Below are 15696 nucleotides of genomic sequence, written 5' to 3'. Positions count from 1 at the left end.
AAACGTAATTGCCTGTAAATTTGAGGTTTGCCCTTGATTTCCCTGGAATACCATCATCAGATCCTGACTAGGTAACAACGGGACCAACTTGAAAGTATACTCTACCGAACAAAAAAAGAATCACGTAAATCGGTCCATAAATCTCGGCGTAATCGGTATGCATAAATAAAACACCCGAATTTTATTTTCTATTAACTATCACGAGTTGTCTCGATGCTCGATAGATGGCGTTGGCATCGAGATAGATCGCGCTATGGTTTCGTTACCGGAGTAACGAAACCATAGCGCGTAACTACTCAATCGATTTCAAACATTCACCATTAGAAAGCTACATCATCCCTGAGTAACACAGGCTATATTTAATTCCAGTTGTAACAAGATTTCAGCCTGTGGAAGAAAAAGCCCTGTCGAGATCATTAAAACGCTATATATAACCGAATTACACGTGGGCGAAGCCGCGGGCGGAAAGCTAGTTCATTTATAAATGGCACCATAGAAAGAAGGGTATGTTAATAAGTGTTCAACATTTTATGTCGTTCGTGGCGGGTATTTTGATCAAACAAGCGCAGTCGACTCCCGTGGCCTAGTCTGGTTGATATCGTGACAAGGTCGATGAATATTAAGGACACATGTTCTTAATATGTGATAGACTGAACAGGTAGATCGGTAAAGGTACTTACAACAAGAAAGTTAACAAGATATAAAAGTTGAGAAATGAACCAATTAATCGTCCATAAAACATATAAAACTCTTAATGTTATTGAATGATTGCCGTGTGGTTTTGACTACTCCATCTCTTTCCCATTGGCGTTGTAAAAAGCGACTAAGGGATAAACTAATCAACCTTGCGCTTGCAACCTGTCACTGTGAATCTCAATTCCATCTTTAAGCCGTACAGCTGAAAGTGGCCTTTCAGTCTTTGTGAGTCTGTTGGCTTTGTCTACCCCGTAAGGGATATAAACTGTTCTATCCACGTACCAAAATTAATTTGGCTGAGTACCGCGCCAAACCTATTCACTCGACTTGCTAACAACTGATGGAATGCCGCACTAAGCCTAAGAGGTTTGATCGTGATTAAGATAGTCAAGTCACATCGTTCTTAGTACTCGAGAGCATTAGTTTCATGTCCGCCAATTGTATTATTTATTAATTTTGTGCAATAAAGAGTAAATAAAAATAAAATTTGGCGATGGGCTAGCAACCTGTCACTATTTGAATCTCAATTCCATCATTAAGCCAAACAGCTTAAGGTGACCTTTCAATTTTTCAAGACTGTTGGCTGTGTCTACAAATATATTATAATATATATATATGTGCCGTGTGGTTCCCGGCACCAATACAAAAAAGACTAGGAACACTCCATCTCTTCCCCATGGATGTCGTAAAAGACGACTAAGAGATAGGGTTACAAACTCGGGATTCTTTTTTTAGGTGATGGGCTAACAACATGTGTCTGAATTTTCTCAATAAGCCAAACAGCTAAGCGTGGCCTATCAGTCTTTTTAGACTGTTGGCTTTGTCTACCCCGCAAGGGATATAGACGTGGTTATATGTATGTATGTAATACATTGTATATTCGATGGGCTAGCAACCTGTCATTATCTGAATCCCAATTCCATTATTATTAAGTCATACCGCTCAAAATGGCCGTCCAGTTTTTCAGAGATTGTTATTGTATTATTTTATTTATTTTTATCTTCAGAAAATTGCAATTACTTGCATATAATTTCGTAGTTACTACTAGGCATTAATTATACAACGAATTTTGTGAAAACTAGGTGCTTGATAAAAGCCTAAACAGCCTGTCATACAAGACATCAATGTAGGCTCTGTCTTCCCCGTAAGACGAGATTGTTATGTTTTTATAATGAGATTCAACAGGTTAATAGTGCGTGTCGTAGTAAAATAGAAGTAATATTTGTGCTACATTTTATTCCTTTACTAAAGTTTCGTGTTAAATTTATCTTCACTTAAGTTTCGTGACACGCAATATGCCTGTTTTCATTCACACTTTTAATTATTATAATAATTGTGTCTAGTTAAGTGTATACTACAAACATATAGAATATTTATATGTTTAAATACACATATATATATATATATATATATACCTATACAGGAAAATATATAAATATATGACGGTTTATTTATAACAATGAACGCTTATTGTACACTAAATGAGCATGCCTTTCATTGATACATTTATGGAAACTTATTTTTGCGAAATACTCATATCATTCTTTTTATCCTGGCTTTACTCGATCACGGTTACACATCTAGTTGCCTGAATATGCAGGTTTTGTCACAATTTTTTTAGAGGGAAAACATCATACAGTAGTTCGCAAAAATAAGTTTCCATAAATGTATCAATGAAAGGCATGCTCATTTAGTGCACAATAAGCGTTAATTGTTATAAATAAAACCGTGGAGTTAAGTTAATAGCAGTCCAACACGCAACAACATTACACGTTAGTTAATTTACTACGCTTTTATTAGCTTGGGTTGTATGTATGTATGTATGTATGTATGTAACGGAATCTTTGAGCTTAATTTTCACTGATTTCTAAACGTCTGATCAACTTGAAACTTTGCACACGTATCAAGGACCGATGACAATGCAATATTTTGATAAGAGTTTCTCATTATCCTTATTAAAACTGCCAGGATTAAATAATTCATTTTTAGATCCTTCGTATGAGAGTAAGAGAGACAGAGATAGCACAAGTGCCAGTAATCTCCATACAAGAAACCACGAAGTTCTGACGTATAAGGAGTCCAAAAAGAGATGTAATATATTTCCATATAATGTTACTATTAACCTGAGGCTTTTTTATTTCATCGCATCGCTCCATTTAGAATTACCATTAGAAACAATAGTAGAATTAGTAGAATATTTTAAAACAATAAAAAATATATAAGTAATAAAACAAAAGGATTAAATGAAAATTGAACAACTAAATTTACAACAATACAAGAATAAAGTTACTACCTACAGAACTTTGCGATATTTAATACGTATTTAACATATTAATGCAATTCTTGAATTAACATTAGGTATCTTTTGCCTATTTATAATAGCAACACTGTAATACTCGTTTAAGAAATGAGTGACAGTTTATTTTATTTATGTCTAATAAGTTAAGCAGTAAGTTTTGAATTCGATTAGAAAACCTGTAAACTTTCTTTCTGTTTTTTATACCGGTGCCTGTGTATTTACCTATTTGCACTTTGTTTTGTGCTGATAACTTGTCGTTATTTGTAGTTTGGAATCTTCCGTTGAGTCGAGCTTTGTTCTTCCGGATATTCGTGTGATTTTATCATCTGAGATTGGACTCTGACTGTGTTCACTGTGTTGTGCGGATATTTTGAGATAGGACTCCTGTAAAAAGTACCTGATTATTTGAGATAGGAGTCCCAAGTTTGTGTTTGTTTTTGTGAAAGACAGTTTTACAAAGAAAGTGCCACGATGTCTTCAGATAAACATTGTTGCGTTCCTGGTTGTAAAGGCAGTGGAGGTATGTTTGAAATATTTTTGTTCCTGTATCAATCTGCCTCTTAATCTTGTGGTTTGATTCCTGGCAAGGCCACAATCGAAAATTATTATGTTTGCTGGATAGTCAAAAATATTATTAACAGTGATTTATCACTATAAAATTCTTTTCAACTGGGTTTAACAATCATCATACATACATATAATCACGTCTATATCCCTTGCGGGGTAGACAGAGCCAACAGTCTTGTAAAGACTGATAGGCCACGTTCAGCTATTTGGCTTTAAGATAGAATTGAGATTCAAATAGTGACAGGTTGCAAGCCCATCGCCTAAAAAAGAATCATCATTATGAGAATATTATGAGATTTAATCCAATCAGGCCACATATAACTTTAAGAAAGTTAGTTGTGAAAACCTCCGGCGATGGGCGCCTGGTTGCAAAAGTCTTTTCTAGTATGATAGTTATACTAGAAGTGTTAACTTCCAAAAAATAATTGTATAAAAAACTACGCGTTTTATTGCTAATCGAACTAAAAAATAGAAAATAAATAATAGTTTAAAAAAAACTAAAAAACTACGCTTTTATTGCTAATCAAACTAAAAAATAGAAAATAAAAATAAATGACAAAGGAATTATAAAACAGTAGTAGCAAGTCGAACAATCAGTTATAGTCAATTACCTCTGATTAAAATTATAACAAAATTAAATTTATATAAACAAAACAATTTAAATCGGAGTAAAAAGCGTGGGGTGCATTTTACTTCATTTTCATAACTCTCTTGTCATAAATATATGCTAATAGAATGATTTTAATATTTACTACATCAGGCACCCCACGCTTTTTACTCAGATTTATATTGTTTTGTTTATAAATTTAATTTTGTTATAATTTTAATCAGAGGTAATTGACTATAACTGATTGTTCGACTTGCTACTACTGTTTTATAATTCCTTTGTCATTTATTTTTATTTTCTATTTTTTAGTTTGATTAGCAATAAAAGCGTAGTTTTTTAGTTTTTTTTAAACTATTATTTATTTTCTATTTTTTAGTTCGATTAGCAATAAAACGCGTAGTTTTTTATACAATTATTTTTTGGAAGTTAACACTTCTAGTATAACTATCATACTAGAAAAGACTTTTGCAACCAGGCGCCCATCGCCGGAGGTTTTCACAACTAACTTTCTTAAAGTTATATGTGGCCTGATTGGATTAAATCTCATAATATTCTCATAATGATGATTCTTTTTTAGGCGATGGGCTTGCAACCTGTCACTATTTGAATCTCAATTCTATCTTAAAGCCAAATAGCTGAACGTGGCCTATCAGTCTTTACAAGACTGTTGGCTCTGTCTACCCCGCAAGGGATATAGACGTGATTATATGTATGTATGATGATTGTTAAACCCAGTTGAAAAGAATTTTATAGTGATAAATCACTGTTAATAATATTTTTGACTATCCAGCAAACATAATAATTTTCGATTGTGGCCTTGCCAGGAATCAAACCACAAGATTAAGAGGCAGATTGATACAGGAACAAAAATATTTCAAACATACCTCCACTGCCTTTACAACCAGGAACGCAACAATGTTTATCTGAAGACATCGTGGCACTTTCTTTGTAAAACTGTCTTTCACAAAAACAAACACAAACTTGGGACTCCTATCTCAAATAATCAGGTACTTTTTACAGGAGTCCTATCTCAAAATATCCGCACAACACAGTGAACACAGTCAGAGTCCAATCTCAGATGATAAAATCACACGAATATCCGGAAGAACAAAGCTCGACTCAACGGAAGATTCCAAACTACAAATAACGACAAGTTATCAGCACAAAACAAAGTGCAAATAGGTAAATACACAGGCACCGGTATAAAAAACAGAAAGAAAGTTTACAGGTTTTCTAATCGAATTCAAAACTTACTGCTTAACTTATTAGACATAAATAAAATAAACTGTCACTCATTTCTTAAACGAGTATTACAGTGTTGCTATTATAAATAGGCAAAAGATACCTAATGTTAATTCAAGAATTGCATTAATATGTTAAATACGTATTAAATATCGCAAAGTTCTGTAGGTAGTAACTTTATTCTTGTATTGTTGTAAATTTAGTTGTTCAATTTTCATTTAATCCTTTTGTTTTATTACTTATATATTTTTTATTGTTTTAAAATATTCTACTAATTCTACTATTGTTTCTAATGGTAATTCTAAATGGAGCGATGCGATGAAATAAAAAAGCCTCAGGTTAATAGTAACATTATATGGAAATATATTACATCTCTTTTTGGACTCCTTATACGTCAGAACTTCGTGGTTTCTTGTATGGAGATTACTGGCACTTGTGCTATCTCTGTCTCTCTTACTCTCATACGAAGGATCTAAAAATGAATTATTTAATCCTGGCAGTTTTAATAAGGATAATGAGAAACTCTTATCAAAATATTGCATTGTCATCGGTCCTTGATACGTGTGCAAAGTTTCAAGTTGATCAGACGTTTAGAAATCAGTGAAAATTAAGCTCAAAGATTCCGTTACATACATACATACATACATACATACAACCCAAGCTAATAAAAGCGTAGTAAATTAACTAACGTGTAATGTTGTTGCGTGTTGGACTGCTATTAACTTAACTCCACGGTTTTATTTATAACAATTAACGCTTATTGTGCACTAAATGAGCATGCCTTTCATTGATACATTTATGGAAACTTATTTTTGCGAACTACTGTATGATGTTTTCCCTCTAAAAAAATTGTGACAAAACCTGCATATTCAGGCAACTAGATGTGTAACCGTGATCGAGTAAAGCCAGGATAAAAAGAATGATATGAGTATTTCGCAAAAATAAGTTTCCATAAATGTATCAATGAAAGGCATGCTCATTTAGTGTACAATAAGCGTTCATTGTTATAAATAAACCGTCATATATTTATATATTTTCCTGTATAGGTATATATATATATATATATGTGTATTTAAACATATAAATATTCTATATGTTTGTAGTATACACTTAACTAGACACAATTATTATAATAATTAAAAGTGTGAATGAAAACAGGCATATTGCGTGTCACGAAACTTAAGTGAAGATAAATTTAACACGAAACTTTAGTAAAGGAATAAAATGTAGCACAAATATTACTTCTATTTTACTACGACACGCACTATTAACCTGTTGAATCTCATTATAAAAACATAACAATCTCGTCTTACGGGGAAGACAGAGCCTACATTGATGTCTTGTATGACAGGCTGTTTAGGCTTTTATCAAGCACCTAGTTTTCACAAAATTCGTTGTATAATTAATGCCTAGTAGTAACTACGAAATTATATGCAAGTAATTGCAATTTTCTGAAGATAAAAATAAATCCGTACTAATATTATAAATGCGAAAGTCTGTCTGTCTGTCTGTCTGTCTGTCTGTCTGTTCCTCTTTCACGGCCGAACCACTGAACCGATTTTGATGAAATTTGGTATGTATATAGTTTAAAACCCGCGTTCAAACATAGGCTACTTTTTTTTCAAAAATCGACCCCCAAAATAGTCAAATGGGGGGTTGAAAGTTTGTATGAAAATCATCGTTCCGCTTTCACGCTTGAACCGCTGAACCGATTATAATGAAATTTGGTATGTATTTAGTTAAAGACCCGCGTTCAAACATAGGCTACTTTTTTTTTCAAAAATCGACTCCCTAAATAGTCAAATGGGGGATTGAAAGTTTGTATGAAAATCATCGTTCCGCTTTCACGCCTGAACCGCTGAACCAATTTTGATGAAATTTGGTATGTATATAGTTTAAAACCCGCGTTCAAACATAGGCTACGTTTTTTTTCAAAAATCGACCCCCATAGTACTCAAATGGAGGGATGAAAGTTTGTATGAAAATCATCGTTCCGCTTTCACGCCTGACCCGCTGAACCGATTATGATGAAATTTGGTATTTATATAGTTTAAGACCCGCGTTCAAACATAACCTTTTTTGTTTTTCAAAAATCTACCCCCAAAGTATTCAAAATCATCGTTCCGCTTTCATGCCTGAACCGCTGAACTGATTTTGATGAAATTTAATATGTATATAGTTTAAGAATCGCGTTCAAACATAGGCTACTTTTTTTGGAAAATCGACCTCCAAAATAGTCAAATGGGGGGGTGAAAGTTTGTGTGAAAATCATCGTTCGGCTTTCACGCCTGAACCGCTGAACCGATTTTAATGAAATTTGAAATGCTTATAGATTAAGATACGCGTTCAGACATAGGCTACTTTTTTTTCAAAAAATAACCCCCAAAACAGTTAAAGGGGGGTGAATCATCGTTCCGCTTTTACGGCCTATCTAGACCGATTTTGATGAAATTTGGTATTTATATAGTTTAAGACCCGCGTTCAAACATTCCTAGGCTATTTTTTTTTCAAAAATCGACCCCCAAAGTATTCCAAATCATCGTTCCGCTTTCACACCTGAACCGCTGGACTGATTTTGATGAAATTTAATATGTATATAGTTTAAGAATCGCGTTCAAACATAGGCTACTTTTTTTTTCAAAAAATAACCCCCAAAACAGTTAAAGGGGGGTGAATCATCGTTCCGCTTTTACGGCCTATCTAGACCGATTTTGATGAAATTTGTTATTTATATAGTTTAAGACCCGCGTTCAAACATAGGCTATTTTTTTTTTCAAAAATTGACCCCCAAAGTTTTCCAAATCATCGTTCCGCTTTCACACCTGAACCGCTGGACTGATTTTGATGAAATTTAATATGTATATAGTTTAAGAATCGCGTTCAAACATAGGCTACTTTTTTTCGAAAATCGACCTCCAAAAAAGTCAAATGGGGGGGTGAAAGTTTGTATGAAAATCATCGTTCGGCTTTCACGCCTGAACCGCTGAACCGATTTTAATGAAATTTGAAATGCATATAGATTAAGATACGCGTTCAAACATAGGCTACTTTTTTTTTCAAAAAATAACCTCCAAAACAGTTAAAGGGGGGTGAATCATCGTTCCGCTTTTACAGCCTATCTAGACCGATTTTGATGAAATTTGGTATGTTTATGTGTATGGTAGTTTTAGTATTTTTATTTTAACGTCAACCGAAATTTATGATCTGTGAAAATGTCACCTGTCTAGCTATCATGAGACACGCCTGGTGACAGGAGGATGGGTGAGCGGACAAACGAACTGACAGATGTAAAAAAGTCGAATACAGTAATAAGATTTAAAAAATTGCATTCCTATCGCGGTGAAATAGGGGTTGTAAATTTGTATGAAATTTCGACAATTTTAACGTTGGGCACATGAAATTTTAGAATTAAATTTTGGTTAGTTTGAAATAATCATTAAAACATTGGATTTTGAAAACTGCATCTTAAGGGCGAAAAATGAGTGTTGGTAGTTTGTATGAAACTTCGTTTACTGATGGGCGTCGAAGTGCGAGAAGTCTTAAATATTGGTTAGTAAAAAAATCGTATCAGTTGCGGAAAGTAGGATGGCACTAAATAGGATGGGATGGGACAGGATAGGACTGGACGGGGCAGGACGAGACACAGCAGTTTGGGACGGGACGGAACAGAACGAGAAGAGACGGGACAAGACGGGAGAAGCCATTATGAATTTAAATCAAATATTAACTTAAAACAGTCCCGCACGATACGGGATTTAAAAATGGGTGAAATTTTATGGCATATCCTTATAATCTAAAATACATTTGCGCGGGCGAAGCCGCGGGCAAAAGCTAGTAAAATAATACAATAACAATCTCTGAAAAACTGGACGGCCATTTTGAGCGGTATGACTTAATAATAATGGAATTGGGATTCAGATAATGACAGGTTGCTAGCCCATCGAATATACAATGTATTACATACATACATATAACCACGTCTATATCCCTTGCGGGGTAGACAAAGCCAACAGTCTAAAAAGACTGATAGGCCACGCTTAGCTGTTTGGCTTATTGAGAAAATTATTTATTGCTAATCGAACTAAAAAATAGAAAATAAATAATAGTTTAAAAAAAACTAAAAAACTACGCTTTTATTGCTAATCAAACTAAAAAATAGAAAATAAAAATAAATGACAAAGGAATTATAAAACAGTAGTAGCAAGTCGAACAATCAGTTATAGTCAATTACCTCTGATTAAAATTATAACAAAATTAAATTTATATAAACAAAACAATTTAAATCGGAGTAAAAAGCGTGGGGTGCATTTTACTTCATTTTCATAACTCTCTTGTCATAAATATATGCTAATAGAATGATTTTAATATTTACTACATCAGGCACCCCACGCTTTTTACTCAGATTTATATTGTTTTGTTTATAAATTTAATTTTGTTATAATTTTACTCAGAGGTAATTGACTATAACTGATTGTTCGACTTGCTACTACTGTTATATAATTCCTTTGTCATTTATTTTTATTTTCTATTTTTTTAAATTAGCTACAATGCGGCCGCTCTGCGGAGTGGATTCACTCGCATGCTTTTCGATCTTTTATTAAATCAATTTATAATTATACTAGTTAGTTATAATTTACAGTATATAACCTAAATGAATGAATGCACGTACAAACATTTTTTTTTCATTTTAACATACTTACTGTGTATGAAATAATGAAAAATGAATAAAATGTATTATTCATTTGGAAACAAAAACAAGTACAATTAAATCACATATGATAACGATAAAACTCGCAGTTATTTATGTCAACGCCCACCTCCAGAAAAATATTATTACAAAAAAAAAAGATATAGTTTTAATGTTAAATATATCACATTGAAAGGGCTGAAGGTCTGTTAGGTCGTGTCTGAATAAAACAGAATTTTGGCTGTTCAAGGCGTCTTCTTATTGTCGTCTAGTAAAATAAGTGAAGAGTACCCGAAGCCGCCGAGCTTGCATGAAGCGGGTTATTAATGTATATGAAGCGAAAGAAGTATGCAGCGATCGTGGCAAGTGGAACATGTTGTCTCTGCCTACCACTCTGGGAAGAAGGCGCAATTTTATATATATTTATACATCATGGAGAATATAAGAGTAGACCTTAAACTAAAGAGAAATTAAGTACAAGAGCACTACTTATTTATAGTGAAATGTATGTATGTATGTTTACTATACGTACCTATTACGTGTACAAGTGTTGAGAGTGGGTTGTGGGAGAGCATGTATATATCACATTTTATACCTTACCAGAATGCAAAAATAACAGTTTTGAAAAAACTGAAAAGCCTCGTTCAAATAGATGGCTCTATGGTGGAATTGACAGTATTCATTATATTTATGCTGAATCTCGTGTCTATAGCTAAACCACGCCCTCTTGAATATTGTTAAACTTTTAACTTGAAGGTTGTATAACTATAATCCATGAAAGCCTCTGTGGCGCAGCGGTAGTACGCTTGTGTGTGACATCGGAGGTCCCGGGTTCGAATCCCGGCCAGGGCATGATGAGAAAAGACCTTTTCCTGATTGACCTGGGTCTTGGATGTTTATCTATATAAGTATTTATTATAAAATATAGTATCGTCGAGTTAGTATCTCGTAACACAAGTCTCGAACTTACTTCGAGGCTGACTCAATCAGTGTAAAAAAAAAATTCCATGATCCAATATGATTCATGGAATAATTTCCATGGATCTTAAATTATCTCTCATCTCTCTTACCTGCGACGTTTTACCTAAACATACGTCACAACGCGAAATAACAGATGTCATGGGAACCTATCTTTCTATCAGTAATGTTAATCGTCGAATGTAGGAAAATTACTTTGATCTAGAATAGAACACAATAATTACTATCATTAATTGCTGGGCAATTAGTTGAGTTTCAAAATTAGCATACACAATAGAGATATTCCGAACACAGTAATTAGGTTACACCCGGTTACATATGACGCATTACAAAATTTATTACAGATCAATTTATATGTACTTTTCAATTTTAATATTTACATCAACTACTTAGGCATTTATTCGGGTTTGAATCCCGGCCAGGGCATGCTGAGAAACGAACTCTTTTTGATTGACCTAGGTCTTATATCTATCTTTATCTATATAAGTATTTCTTTTAAAAAGATAGTATCGTTGAGCCCTTATCTCGTAACACAAGTTTCGCAATTCTAATTTAATTTAATTCAATCTCAAAAAAATAAAACAATAAATCTCGAATTGCGACCAATCGGCGAGATTGCATGAACAGTAATAGATAAATGTGCCATGAAGCGGAAGAGGTGCGCAAGGATCGTGCAAAAAAAAAAGTTTCTGCCTACCCCTCCGGGAAAGAAATTTATGTTTGTAACGTTACTAATTGGAGCTCCTCAGAGTTTCCGAGTGACCCGGATGAAATTGAGAAATTGAACGGATTATGCCGAGTGGAGTTAGCGGCGAGATGAGCTGTAATTGGGATTTGATTTGGATGAGATTGGGATCGGTATTTAAATTTCACAGTTAGCTGAAGCCCATGACTTTGTCAATTTTATAGTATACTGCTAGCTGTCCCGACAAACGTTGTTTTGCCATGTATATATTTTTAAAGTTATTTCTTGTTTAAAAAAAATGTTAAGGGTGGACAACGCTTATCACTAATCCTATAAAAAGAATCCTAAGTCAAAAAGCCTATCCCGTAGTCGCCTTTTACGACGTCCATAGAAAAGAGATGGAGTGGTCCTATTCTTTTTTGTACTGGTGCCGGGAACCACACGGCACCAGTACAAAACGGGAAAAACATGGCACCAAAGTATATAATTGCTTTAAACTGTTACAAAGGCAGACCTTGTAACATAATTCATGTTACTTAAAACTACAACAAAAACTCTAAAATAATGGACTGTTTTAATCGTTGTACATGGCCCAAATAGTGTACTATTATCCTAAAAAGCGTGAAACTATTTTCTTCACTCTTTCATTTACGAATAAAGTTGAAAATGGCTTGGTTTTCGCGAAAACGGCAGTGCGGGCGTTAAAATGGTGCAATGCATCATGCAACCATAATACCCGGATTTTGAGCGAACTTTCTGAACGTGTTGGCCCTTTATTAAGTCCTTATTACTAGAGCCGTAAGATCCAGAATGGTTTGTTGTGAGAAGTTGCAGAAAAACTGTTGACACACTTAATGTGGAACATTGAGTTTTAGAAGGGAAATGTGTAGGCTTTTAGACTTTTGGAGTTCAGCAGTCATTTTATAGCTATGTTAATATGTTAGCTCAGATTGTTTCTTTTTCCTCCTGGCATCAGTCTCGGTTGCATCCTCACCGCTCTGGAGAGGAGCCCGGGGTATGCCGGGGTATGAGGGACATAGACATGATAATATGTATGTTACGTACATTACAAGAAGAATTTGATACAAACAAATTGAATCCGATAGTATATATTTTCTTTAATTTAAAGATTTGCTACGAACTGAGTACGATTTTCAAAGAAGTCACGAGATTAATTTGCTACGAACTGTCTACGATGCTACGACTTTAAGAGAAGTCAAGAGATAAGAGTTTGCTACGAACTGTCTACGATGCTAAGACTTTGAGAGAAGTCAAGAGATAAAGTTTGCTACGAACTGTCTACGATGCTAAGACTTTGAGAGAAGTCAAGAGATAAAGTTTGCTACGAACTGTCTACGATGCTACGACTTTAAGAGAAGTCAAAAGATAAGAATTTGCTACGATTTGTCTACGATACTAAGACTTTGAGAGAAGTCAAGAGATAAAGTTTGCTACGAACTGTCTACGATGCTAAGACTGAGAGAAGTCAAGAGATAAAGTTTGCTACGAACTGTCTACGATGCTAAGACTTTGAGAGAAGTCAAGAGATAAGAATTTGGTACGAACTGTCTACGATACTAAGACTTTGAGAGAAGTCAAGAGATAAAGTTTGCTACGAACTGTCTACGATGCTAAGACTTTGAGAGAAGTTAAGAGATAAAGTTTGCTACGAACTGTCTACGATCCTAAGACTTCGAGAGAAGTCAAGGGATAAGAATTTCCTACGACTGCCCAATATTTATTTTTAGATAGATGATAGATGACCATTAGGCCACGTTCAGCTGTTAGGCTAAATGATTGAATTGAGATTCAAATTGTCAGGTTGCTAGCCCATCGCCTAAAAGAAGAACTCCCAAATTCATAAGCCTATACCTTAATCGCCTTTTACGACATCCATGGTAAAGAGTGGTCCTATTCTTTTTCCATTGGAAGTGTTGGATTAGATTTAGATTGTGCCTGGAAGCACACGGGAAATATTAATACAATTACTAATTTTAAAGCTGCACATGAATTTAACGGAAAATGAAGTAGCTTAAGAAAATGTTTGCAAACTTAAGTTTAGAGCACACTAAATTATGTGTGAGAAGAAGATAGCTTAAGCCGAGCTTGCATGAAGAGAGTTATGAATGTGGATGAAGCAAAGGAAGTATGCAGGGATCGTGGCAAGTGGAAAGAGGTAGTCTCTGCCTACCCCTCCGGGAAAGAGGCGTGATTTTATGTATGTATGTATGTAAGAAGATAGCTTGCCAAAGTATGTAGGTTAACATTACATTACTTCCCGACGCGTTTATCGATATAAAAGCTTTTTTTTATTAAATTTATGAAAAATACGACAATATGTCTTACAAGACTGCTGGCTCTGTTTACTCCGCAGGGGATATAGACGTGATTATATAAATGAAGTCAGTATTCTCTATTGTAAATCAAGCTTTTTTCCGGAGGATAGGCAAGACTTAAAAGCTAAAGAAAATATTTGCAAACTAAAATGTTGTAGCACAGTTAATTTTGTGTGAGAAGTGGATAACTTGTTCGCTAGCGTTAAAGTGGGTTAACACCACAATGCCTCACGAGGCGTTCGAGTTAGTTTTATCGATATTCAAAGTTTTTATTCAATTTTATACTCGACTGCTGTGGTTTAGAGGCAATAGCTTAAGTGCTGAATAATTTTACGACTTCTAAAGGTAAAACTATAATAATTTCAGGTATTATTGTGGGACACTTTTTATCTTTTGGTTTCACAACATTGGTTGTCGTCAAATAAATAACATAAAACTAAGTTTACTGCCGCTTCCAAAGCGTCAGTGCACAAGAAGCGATATCAAACTGCACTGCAGCATTTTCATCAACAACGTCAAGTTTACAAACTTAGAATAGAAATGTGGCCTTTTAGTATTTTCAAGACTTTTTATTCTGTCTACCCCGCAAGTGATATAGAAGTGATAATATGTATGTATTTATGGATTTTATTAACAGAACCTTGTATTTTAAACCTAACAACTCAAGGATTATTATTGAGAGACTAGTTGTGCATGAGACTTTGTCCGCGTGGAATAGTTATTTTGGGCATCATTTAAGCCCTCAAGGTTTATTAATTTTCCCCGTTTTTTCACATTTTCCATTATTTTTCCGCTCCTTATAATTGCAGGGTGATGTTATATAGCCTAAAACCTCCTTCAATAAATGGTCTATTCGACACAAAAATATTTTTCAATTTGAACCAGTAGTTCCTGAGATTAGCGCGTTCAAACAAACAAACAAACTCTTCAGCTTTCTAATATTTTTGAGAAAATTATTACCATTTGAAAAAAGAACCTTCATTCCCACTTTGTCCCCGTTCAGAGCTTATCTCTTCGCAATAAAATTGGTTTCACAATCAGATACAACATACTTGTTTTTAGGTCAACGGCAGTTTCCTACAGCGGAGAATTTGTCGTTGTAAAATATATGATCCGTTAAAGAGCGATTAAATACATACATACATAAAATCACGCCTCTTTCCCGGAGGGGTAGGCAGAGACTACTATTAAAGAGCGATTAAGTGTATTTGTTGTGATGTATCCATAAATAATAGGATTATTTTTTTGTTTGTTTATAATGCGCCGGAAAACACAGGCTGGCAACATTAAAAAAAGCATTCTCCCTTCCTTTTACCTCTTCCATGTAAGAGTACGTCTTTTCCATATTATTTAATTACATACATATAATCACGTCTATATCCCTTGCGGGGTAGACAGAGCCGACAGTCTCAAAAAGACTAATAGGCCACGTTCTGCTGTTTGGCTTAATGATAGAATTGAGATTCAAATAGTGACAGGTTGCTAGCCCATCGCCTAAAAAAGAATCCCAAGTTTGTAAGCCTATCCCTTAGTCGCCTTTTACGACATCCACGGGAAAGTGATGGAGTGGTCCTATTCTTTTTTGTATTAGCACCGAGA

The sequence above is a fragment of the Amyelois transitella genome, chromosome 9, assembly GCF_032362555.1.
Source record: "Amyelois transitella isolate CPQ chromosome 9, ilAmyTran1.1, whole genome shotgun sequence".
Lineage (NCBI taxonomy): Eukaryota > Metazoa > Arthropoda > Insecta > Lepidoptera > Pyralidae > Amyelois > Amyelois transitella.
Note: the sequence above shows the minus strand (reverse complement) of the source record.